The following is a 12,313-nucleotide window of genomic DNA, read 5'->3' as shown; positions in this document are numbered from 1 at the left end:
TTCTCTCCTGTATAGAATACTACCATTCCTCCTTTTTCTCAAATTTCATTCAAGACCTTAATTTCTTTTTATTTACATTGTTTTTAGATTTTTATCTTGGTCTGAAAGGGACACATTGAAGTTTCTTAGCAATTCGAGTTAAATATTCAGTATTTCTCCATAATTTTTTAACTTTCCTTTCAGGATCTTAGATCCTATCACACATAAAACACATGTGTATATGAATAATTCATACTTATATCTATAGTTTGTTTAATTCTAGTATAGTTCCATTATTTATTTCAGTAATTATCTATTTTTACTCTGTTCCAGAAATCGTGATTTGTAAAAAATGTTTTTAAAAATTTAGCTCTGAAAAGAAAGGACAAAAAGACATGTTGATTTTATTTTTATCCTATACAAGTGATAGCTGAAGCTATATAAATTGGAAAAGTCTTTGAGGAAGCAAGTATAAACATTTTATAAAATGAGATCTGAGGTTTGAACTAAACCCATAAATGTATATTTAGAATAAGAAAGGGACATGGCAAAGAAAAAAGATTGAGTGGTCAGATAAGCAGATAGAGAATATAGTTAAATAGTGTAGCTTGGTTGAGTCAAAAGGAGAAATTCATATTTCATAGTTCCATTTTCATAATTCCTATGTGAATGTAGTATCCTTGCCAGTGTATCAAATCTTGTCCAACAGATCTTTGCACAAGGATTCATTCTAAAGAATTAGAAATAATAATGTTGGAACATGACTTATAAAGTTCTCCCACAGGTAGCAGCAGAGAGGACAAGGAACAGAACAAATAAGGCTTTTGTATATGTGTGAAAGGCTGAATCTTTTGGTTCACAGCTGTGATGCTACTAAAATATTTATCCTATAGGGAAACATGTCAAGAAAGATTTATCTATTAGTAATTACAATTACCTCTGACACTTAAGCACACTTTAGCCAGCTCTATATCAACATTATTGTTTAAAATTCCTGCTATTTTCCATAAATTAACTGAATCAAAGTTTCTCTGTTATTTTTCCTCTTTAGTTTTTAGAACAGTAAAGATATTGTCATAAACCACACCACGTCTTCAGCACAGAAAACAAATATTTTAGGTCAAAGTGTTTTAGGTAGCAGTCTCGTAAGATATCTTCTTTTTTTTCCATTCAACTAACTTCAAATATTTATTAAATACCTATTATGTACTAGACATTATACTAGACTTTGGGAACGGAAAGATGAAATAAGACACAATTCCTATTCTAATGAAGTTTTATAATCTAATAAGCAATAATGTACGGGTAAATGTTTAACAACTAGCTCTGAAAAAATATATGCACAATATACATTATATATAATTTATTTTATTAACATTTTCTCCATCACTTTCTTAAAACAAGACAAATAACAAAACAATAATTCAAGCCCTATTTGGTAGCACTTGCCAATTTCCAAGGTATAAATGCTGATACTGAAAATTTTATCATACATTTAAATAAGCATGTGGGTTCTAACATATTCCTGGGCATGACACCCAAATGTGTACTGGGTAAAATATGACCTATGCAAAGAAGGTACTACAGGAAGTGAAGTTCTCCCTTTTTTCTTAAATGCTTCTTTGCTCCCCACTAAAGAGAAACTTCCTGAAAAAAGTCCTGGTCACTAGGATGTCCATGAGATTGCCATCTGCTTCTTTTAAAGAAAGTAAAACAAAATAAAATGTCTATGTAGAAGATGGACATTGTTTCTGTGCTTAACCAATATTAATCAACAGCACACATATCCTAGTATTGTTAGGAAGAATTGAAATATAATTTGTAAAGTACTTGCAGACTTTAAAAAAGCACTATATATTACTTGGTCCTATTTCTATATTGGAAATAGTGCTAGTTTCAGATTCTAAGTGCATAGAATGATAGAAAGCATTTTATGGACCATATAGTAGAGTTAAGAAAAATCTACATAATACAAATATAGATCTTCCCCTAAAGTTCTTCCCTGGCACTTTATAGCATGGAGAAGAAGGGGATGAAAGGAAAATTAATATAATAGTAGATAATTCGACTTAGAGTCAAGAAAAGCTGAATTCAACTCTTGCATCCGCCGCATCCTAGCTATGTGACCTGGAACTAACATCTTATTCTACTTCAGCTTCTGTTTCTTCATACCTAAAACAAGAGTGCTTAAAACACCCACCTCATAGGTTTTTGTGGACATTAAATGAGAAAACACACCTAAAATTCTTAATATAGCATAAAGTTTTACATGCATACCTTCATTGTATTTCTGCTGAGCTGGCCAAGGCTGAGCCTTGAGGACTATTTCCACTTCTGTCAGGTTTTAACAAACAGGAAAGTCTTTGGGTCTGAACCTGATAAAAGAGCATATTTCTAGAGTCTTGGGACTAATCTAACTAAGTTTGAAGTGACTCCTTACCAGAAAGCTGGTAATCACATTATGAGCTACTCTTGTTGTTTTGTCCATTTTAGATATATATGTTTTGCTTTGTTTAGTTTACCACAGACACTCATGATGAATCATCTCTTAATTGAATCAAAGCTTAATTTGCTAGAGATAGCATCCACATACACAAATAGAAATCACTATTGAAATAAATCTAAATGTACATATAGTATATGGTAAGTTTTCAAAATCATTGTTTTATCATGATCTTTTATTATAAAATATTGAATTATTATATTATCATTTTATTGACGTATAATATAAAATAACATTATTATTAAATTATGAATTTTTGAAAGAGAAATATTTTATCTTTTAAGACCTTGCCATTCTTTTTAATAAAATTTTAGAGATATTTATTTAAAATATTTTACCAATGACTAAAAAAGAATTCAATTAAAAGTAAAGGAACAACGTTTAAATTGACCAGATGTTAATAGTTCAAGTGTATCGCTTTGACCAATTCAAAGTCAACACACAAGAAATCATTTGTGGCATAGGAATTAGAAAGCATTCATTTGTATTTAACCAAAGGGCAGTAGATATATATGTATTATAGAATGTGTTATTCATATATATAAATACATATATGTAGTATTATTTGTAAAGAATTGTACAGCATCAGTTCAAACGTCATCAATAGAAAGATACATTCTGGTAAATATGAAAGGGAAAGGTGAAATGGCCTTTTAGTGATAGTGAAGGATAATCAATGCATAGCCAAAGTGTGTCACTGGTATTCACTGAAAGTATCCACAAAGGGGCTAAGATTAATCAATCAATCAATATTTATTAAGTGTTTACTTCATGTCAGACATTCTGCTAAGCTCTGGGGATATGAAAGGAGACAAAAGATAGTACACACATGCCCTCAAGAAGTTTACAAACTAATGTGGGATGTGATGGCCAAACAAAGGTATACATAGCAATCTATATACAAAATAAAGAGGAAACAATTAACAGAACAAGACCCTAGAATTAAGAGAGGTTGGAAAAAACTGCTTCTAAAAGATTAGATTTTAGGGAATTCAGTAGAAGGAGTTGAAAAGGGAAAGTATTGCAAGGTTGGGAGACTTTCAGAGAAATGCCTGGAGCTGAGAGGTAGAATGGCTTTTTGATGGAAGATCTAGGAGGCTAAAGTCCAGCACACTGGATTGACACTCAGAACTCAGAGTGGACTTTCTGTGGATGATTTGTCAGATAATGTCAAAAAAGTCAGATAATATAGAAAAGAATTACACGGATGAGAAAATATGGGATGGACTGCAATCTATATCATTGCAGAGTATCCATAATCAACGAGATCACAACTCCATCAAAGCATTCACTCAAGGACTCATTTCAAAAACAACAGCTATAACAATTTCTTTTCTATATTATTTGCCTTGAATGTTTTAGAATGCAAAATAAGTCTTAGAAAAATTCTGAACATTTTAGACAATTTGGAGACATGAAGACTCTTGAGGGACTCTGCTCTGTCTTCCTTAGGTCGTAGAGTTGTTTATCTCTTGGTGGAAATAATATCTCATTGGGAAAATAAGGAACTGCCTTGAAAAAGAGTGTATGGACCCTCAGCTTGAATAAGATTAACCCTACTACATCTGTGCATTCTGGCAGCTGTGCAAACAAAGGGACTGAGGGCTTTCTATCTATTCAGCTTCTCTTGCTTAACTTGCTTATCTATTCCTGGATTCTTCTCTTTAGTAGTTAAATTTTCTTGGAAATGGATAAGACCTTTAAATGTGAGAGCATTCTGGGTTTTGAATTTGGAAAAAAAATGCTATATAATATACTAAATAATATAATTGACTTCTTCACTGCTCCAATCCTTTGTTTAGTCATTATGTTTTGAATTTTAGTAATGTAGTGCCTTGATAATATACACAGTAATATATCTAATGTAATCAATACATGTGTACATATGTAGGTGTATATAATTATACACAATATAATATATTATATATATTCATTTTTGCCACCTAGTCACAGAAACAAATAATATAATACATGTAAAGTCCTTCATAAATCTTTAAGTTATACCTTAATGTTAGCTATTATCATCATTTTATTAGTCAGAAACATTACAATAATACCTAAAGAATATAATGAAAAGAAGATTAGAAACAAGCATATAAATATATATGTGTGTATACATATATAGGTATGAATGAATGAAATAAGAAAAGAAATAAGAAAAAATGAAATAAGAAAGAAAAAATAAAAAATAGAAAAGAATGAAAAAAAGAAATGAAATAAGGACACCATTTTCCAGTTCTCTCAACATCTCTATCAAGCAGGATAAAGCACTAATATCCTCTAGTAAGTTTTTGACACCCATTTGTTAATTTGTGTAGGATAAGTACAAAAATATAAATGGATATTGACTATATCCTGTGACACAGTTTTATTTTCCCAAGGTAGATGTGTGCTTCCAGAGATGAGTTTATTTTAACCTCCCCAGTATGTACTATGTCTTAAAGCAAAATCAATATTTGTTTGAATTAAGAAGTCAATAAATATCGAGTATGTGGCATAGTAGATACTAGAAAAAAACTCTGGATCTGAACTAAGACATGGGTTCAAATCTCAACTCTGATCCTTAATAGATTTGGGACCACTGGAATATTAATCAACCACTTTGCATATCTAAGGATTATCTTATAGTTCTATGTTGTTATATACATATAGGGTTCTGGTTTGACTTCAATGGGAGTTCAAATCATAGATCTTGGTTATTTCACATTCAATTATTTTAAGAACATACATTTGAAATAGAGTATGATGAATAGTATTTGATTTAATGTAAAAATTTCTTTAAAATAGAAAAATTATAAAAATAAACAATCAATTCTCCATGATATCAGTCTATAAATGATTCATCCTGTCTTGTGTCTCAAAGACTTGAATAACTGAATGATCATTCTGATTCCAAAGAATAGTGTTTCTTTTCTAGTAGTATTCTAGTCATTTCCCTTATCCTTCTGTCTTCTTAGAATCAATAGCAAAACTTAGACTATAATCAAGCTTCTGAATGGGATTCTGGGATTCTAGGACCATTCCACTATATCAGGGTCTGAAGTTTCAGTTATTTGCACAGCATTTAATTCCTTTTCAGTAAGTCACCTTCTATTATAGTAATGTTCATAATGAGATCAAGAGGCAGGATATATGCACTGTATATTTCCATGGAGAAGGAGCCAAAGATCTGATGGAGAGGGGATCAAACTAATGTATTTATTTTATGCTCTATTTCATTGATTTTTGTTTCCTTTTCCTAGACTAAAATATTAAATTATAAACACTGGTGCACTGAGGAAAAAAATGCACCATTATACAACACCTCTGTTTTAACTTATTTTCTGGGACTATACCCTCATTGAATTTTTGAGACTTTTACCCGCTCCATTGTTATTTACTTGACTTTAGTTTTCAGATTGTGAGTTGTTTGTTTGTTTTTTAATTTTTCTTTTGCCCTACTTCATTTGTAGGAGATGTTTACTATATATAGTACAATCCTCAATAATGATTTCAATTCCCCAATATGTCTAGCCTAATTTTTCCTATTTTATGTTTTCCTGGAACATCAATTTCCAATAGCTTTCATTATATCCAAAGTGAACACTGATTATTTTGGATACCTTGGGAATTTTTACCTGGATCATTTTCCAGGTAAAAATTCCTCATGCTTGAGGATTTCAGGACTTTCCTTGCTTGATTTTTGCCTTTAGAGCTATCTTCAAGAGAGAGAGTTTTCTATGAATATATTTTGTTACAAGTAAAAATATGTCCATTTCATTGCTTGCCTATTTTTTGAGTAAAACCAGATTGATATCATGTGAACAAATGATGTCACAGATGAGCAAATGCTTCAAGAGAATCTTTTTAAAAGTCCTTCACTGATCATGCCCTTTTTGGTTTCTTCCCTGGTTTACAGCTTGCACCAAGAAAATAAATTCTTTGAAGGGAGAAGTAATAGCATGTTAGATTTAGAAGCAGAAATATCTAATTGTCCACTTAGCCCAACCAACACATTTTATAGGAGAGAAAACTGTGGCCCACAAAGTTTAGGTAACTTGTCTAAGATCACACAGGTAGTAAGTTGAAAAGGATTCAAATACAAATCCTTCCAAAATTCAGTTCTCTTTCAATGATTAAAAAGAATGGCTTGATGACAGCTTAGCAACTAGGAGGAACAGATAGACTTTAGTGAAGTTAATTTACATCTCCTCAATAATTTCAGGCTGTCAGACATGCAGTACCCTGGTTTTAGGAAGGAGTCACCTTGGATCATCTCACAAGAACATAAGAAAAATATGATGCTTGCAGAACATCAACTTTAGATGGAAACATCTTGTCAAGAGTGTAGCTGACTTCACCAGTGGATTACTTAGAACAATGGATTCACCTGGGCAAAAGGCAGACAATGAAGAAGAATTCTTGGGACAGAAATTCTTTCCTGGGGTGGGGGGATTTGTCTGTTGAGCAGGCTTTGGGGGATGGGGTAGAAAAAGGTAAAAAAGACCAAAAAGGAGAAAGGGGTATCTTTTTCAATCCTTAGAACTTATATTTGCAGTTTTAGAGGGAAGACTATAGGCTTCTATGATGGGGATTTTAAGAGAATCATGGAAGTTAACCTTTCTGAATAATAATGCCATCTGCAGGAGTTTCCCAGCCATCAGCACTGTCCCCAAAGACCATTTGTGCTTCACAACATTAATATTCATTAGGCTTAAGACCATATGTTACACAGCAGGATGCATTGCCAGCACACTGTTTGTCATAAAGCCAGATTTAATAAAGCATTGTAAAACAAACATTATGATGATAAATACAAAATGACAGGCTAATTAAGAGAATCTTAATTGCCATTTTTTCCATAATAACATTTGTTTAGTTTGTATCTGTCTTGGGCTAGCAACCATCTCAATCAGCTTTCACTCTATGTTCCTTTGCCTTTTCCATGGGGAAATCTATGGCTCCTTGTGCGATTTAAAATCCTTAATGCCTCTTTTTCTCTCCCACAAATTGATTATAAGTTAATGAATAGCTGTTGTGCTATAGATGTTCATAAACATTAACCTTTAATCCTGAAGGAATGGAAAACATCCCTAATGGGGGCCATGCACTCACGTGCCAGTAAAATGGTCAATTAAGGCAATTAATTCAGCCTCTTCTCTCCTCTTCCAGTTCTCAAAATAGAACCAAATAATTTTCACCTGAAATATCCAAACAGGTGAGGCACGAAGTATGGAGGTCTTCTGTTGGAACTTGTTTCGTTTCTAATATGAGCTAGAGTTTCCTATGGAATGGGTAAGATGAGATTCCATTCCCTTTAGAGAGGTGCTTAATATACGTGTACTGTCCATATATCAGGACTCGGCTTATATCTTGTCACTCTACATTAAGGCAAGTTGTAGTCAGCCACAGGAATTCTGAAGAGAAAGTATGGTAGATGTTTCCTAAAGTTTTAGTGAATTTTTACAAATACCATTAAGGAAATAGGATCTGATGTAACTCCATAAATTCCATTTTATAGTTGTCCAAATCTTATAGAAAACACAGAGCAAAGAGGAAATGGTGGTGAAGCCAATCTTTCCTGAAATTGCTCGAATTGGAATTTTCCAAACTAAAGATGAACAAATTGGCCCTTCAGTTGATCTGTGATTCCATTATATGACTAAATCCTTCAATAAAGCAGATCACAACTCATCCATACCTTCATATTCTTTACACCTCCTTCCATGTCCTCCCTTAAATAATCCACCAGAGGTCCACCAAATATGATGAGGTATTTCTTCTACATTATGATCTTATAAGTGTGTCAATGTAGCCCAAGAACTTATCATTGTTTATCTGCTTCTATTGCTACATGGCAAGCCTCTTTCCTATTATGACCATAAAATTCCTTGATAATAGAGACTCTATTGAATTTCTTGCTCAGCTCTTAATTTGTAATGTTAATATAGCACATTGACTCCCACCATGCATCTAGTTCTTAGCCTTTGAATGACATATAACTTTAATTCTTTCTACCCAGCTTTTCAAACAACCATTTAACTTTACTAATACATAGCTCTTCTAATCATAATATCATTACTTCAACTTTTTCCCACAAGTTTGGCAAGAGGAAATTATTCAAAGCCTTCAGTGTAATCTAGGTTTATATTCCTGCAACATTTCCCATTCTCCAGATCTCACTGTTTAGTAATGTGTTCCATGTCCTATAGCATCATTATATGAATTGTTTGTTAACCGATATACATATATTAGAGTAAAATAAGGCCTGTAGGGCATTCCTCTAAAAATGTCTCCTGCGCATATATTAAAATGATATAAGACTCATTAGAAGATAAAATAACAGATAGTACAACAAAACTCCCATTATTAATATCCACGCACAACATAAGGAAAGCAGGTAGATAGATAAGGTTTCACCAAAGATATTTGCCACTGTCATGGAGCTTATTCAGGAATCATTAAGGAAATTAAACACTTTGCATTCTCCATTTCATCAAAAATGTTTCAACACTGCTTCCTAAAATATATTTTGCATTCATTTTGTCTTATTTTATCTCCTCTTTTCATTTGATCCTATTTTTCAAAATATCTCCTCAATATATTAGAAGTCAACTACCAACAAAGAATTAAATGAGTAACTTTAATATGCTTCTTGTATCATAATATTAAAATACATATCAATTCTGAAAGGTTTATAGTTTACAAAATGCTTTCCTTACAGAGTTGTAAGGTAGAACATGTATCATTAGTAATTCATAAGAATAAGAATAATAGCTAACTTTATATAGAGCTTACTATGTGCAAGGCACTGTGCTAAGTGCTCTACAATTTTAGCTTATTTGATTTTTACAACCACCACAGGAAATTGATTATATTAATATCTCCATTTTACAGATGAGGAAACTGAGGCAAACAGACATTGAGTGATTCAACCAGGATCACATGGCTAGTAAGCATCTGAAGTGAATTTGAATTCAGTTCTTCCTAATTCCTGGTATAAAACTTTAGACATTATACTAGACAGCTACCTTCACTAGTCACATTTCACACATGTGGAAACTGAGATAGAGAGATTAACCTTCCAATAACTTGTCCAGTGGCTTCCCACATGGCTATTACATGGCAGAACCTGAACATGGACCCTCAAATTCCCCATTCTAAGTCCATTGTTCTTTACCATCCTTTCTGTCTCCTTTGATCCAGCCATACCACTGCTGGATATGTACCCCAAAATACTTATAGCCATGTTCTTTGTTGTGGCAAAGTTTTTGAAAATGAGGGGATGCCCATTGATTGGGGAATGGCTGAAAAAATTGTGGTATGTGATGGTGATGGTATACTATTGTGCTGAAAGGAATAATGAACTGGAGGAATTCCATGGAGACTGGAACGACCTCCAGGAAGTGATGCAGAGTGAGAGGAGCAGAACCAGGAGAACATTGTACACAGAGATGGATACATTGTAGCACAATCGAATGTAATGGACTTTTCTATTATCAGCAATACAATGACCCAGGACAATCCAGAAGACCTTATGAGAAAGAAGACTATTCAGATCCAGAGAAAGAACTGTGGGAGCAGAAATGTAGACGAAAAACATATGATCAATCACATGGTTTGATAGTTGGGGTTTGGGCATTAAAAGATCCCTCTATTGCAAATATGAATAAAATGGAATCAGGTTTTGAACAATGATACATATATAACCCAGTAGAATTGCTTGTCAGCTCTGAGAGAGGGGGAGGGAAGAAAGATGGGAAAAATCATTAATAATGTAACCATGGAAAATATTCTAAATAAAATTTTAATTGTCTCCCTTCCTCATTCCCTCCTCACTCTCAGTCTGAGTTATACACAAAACATTTCCATATTGTTCATTTTAGTAAGTGAATAATCTTATAAAATCAAAATCCCCAAACATATACTCAAATAAACAAGTGAAAAATTGTGTGCTTTCATCTGCATTCTGATTCCAACAGTTCTTTCTCTGGACATGTAAAGCAGTCTCTGTCATAAGTCCCTCAGAATTGTCCTGGATCATTATATTGCTAATAGAAGCTATATCTATCATAGTTGATCATTCCACAATAGTACTGTTACTACATACAATGTTTTCCTGGTTCTGCTTACTTCACTCTGCATCAATTCCTGGAGGTCTTTGCAGTTCACATGGAATTCTTCCAGTTCAAGTCATGACATGTTCTTGATGATCACCACTTCTTTTTTATATATGCACTGACCATCTTTGTAACAATGCAATCCAGAATTTTCCTAGAAATGAAAGTCAAGCTCAATAGTCTGTGATGTGCATTTTCTCTTCTATCCTCTTTTCTGAAAATTAGGAAATTTGTCCTTCTCCAGTTCCCATAGTACTTCTTGTCCCCATGACATTTCAGAGGTCCCCAACATCATTCAAAATCATATATGCCATTTTTTCAGTATTCATCTCAGTCAAGTGATTTAATTGAACTCAAGTTTGCTAGCTAAGCTGTTCTGGATTTTTTCTTAGTCTGTCACTGGACAAGATTACTTTTTTTGATAGTGTTCTTTTTTTTCATAACTTAAACTTTTCTAAGAAATGATAACAAAGGAGCAGTTCCAAACCTGTGGGCCAAGTACCTCTTTAGAGGCCACAGAATTGCTACAATTGTTCTGTCTAACTGAGTGATTGATTATGATTTTTAAAAGCAAGCATAATTTCTGCAAATTAAATAAACATTAGATTTACTATTTTTCAAATATTTGCAAGGCTGATGTCAATAATGAAACAAAATCATTTACACGAATTTCTCAGTGGGTGGTATGCTGTCTTTTGTCATGAGTTATTTTCAATCAACAAGAACTCAAGTATTATGTGATGTATTTTTGAGTTCTTCATATTTGGAAAGGTTGGTAACTACTATGACAGAATCAATGTATATTTGGTCCATTTTTCAGTCAACTTTCTTCAAAAAGGTTGAACTTGAGAAACCCTAATTGAAGGCAATGTCTGCTCATCATTAACCTTTTTTCCACTTTATTGTTCAATTTGAACTTTGTTCCAACAAGTCAATAACTGGACATATCACTACATAATCATCCTCTGCCTGTTAAAAACTCCTAATTTTTATGATATTCAGATGCTCACTGTAACCAGCTCTCACCGATTTATCAGTAGCACTCACTGAATTAGGAGTCAAAAGGACAGGTTGCCTTGCTCCTTACTACTTTGTGATCTTGGGCAATATTTAATTTCTCTGAGCCTCTTTATACCTAAATCCATGAACCTTGGGCAGATAGGTGGCACATTGGATAGCTACCAGTCCTGGAGTCCAGAAGTCTTATCTTCCTGAGTTCAAATCTGGCCTTAAATAACTTACCAGCTGTGTGACCCTGGGCAAATCACTTCACTTCTGTTTATCATAATCCACTGGATAAGGAAATGACAAATCACTTCAGAAGATTTGCCAAGAAAACTCCATGGATAGTATAATCCATTGGGGTCACAAAAAATCTGACATGAACAACAGATTTAAGATCTAAGACCTATAAACCTAAGAACCTATATTATTTAATATAAACTATATTATTATCCTATGGACTCCTTCAACTTAGATAATTAATCTTTCATTTAGTAGCAATTTTGAAGTCTTTTGGTTTTAATTCATAGTGAAAGTGTCAAAAAGAATGTGGTCCATTTCCTCCAATAGTGTGTCAACTATTTTGTCCTTGGAAAAAGGTTAAATGCTAAAAATATGGATAACTAATGTTCCCTAAGAATGATATGAGATCCTCTCTCCTCTTTCTGCCACTCCATCACTAGCACTGTGAAAGCAAAAAAAAAAAAGTTTTTAAAGAACTTAAAGCAAC

Source organism: Monodelphis domestica, chromosome 8 (genome assembly GCF_027887165.1).
Source record: "Monodelphis domestica isolate mMonDom1 chromosome 8, mMonDom1.pri, whole genome shotgun sequence".
Classification (NCBI taxonomy): domain Eukaryota; kingdom Metazoa; phylum Chordata; class Mammalia; order Didelphimorphia; family Didelphidae; genus Monodelphis; species Monodelphis domestica.
The sequence above is the reverse complement of the archived record's forward strand: the minus strand, read 5'-3'. Positions refer to the sequence as shown.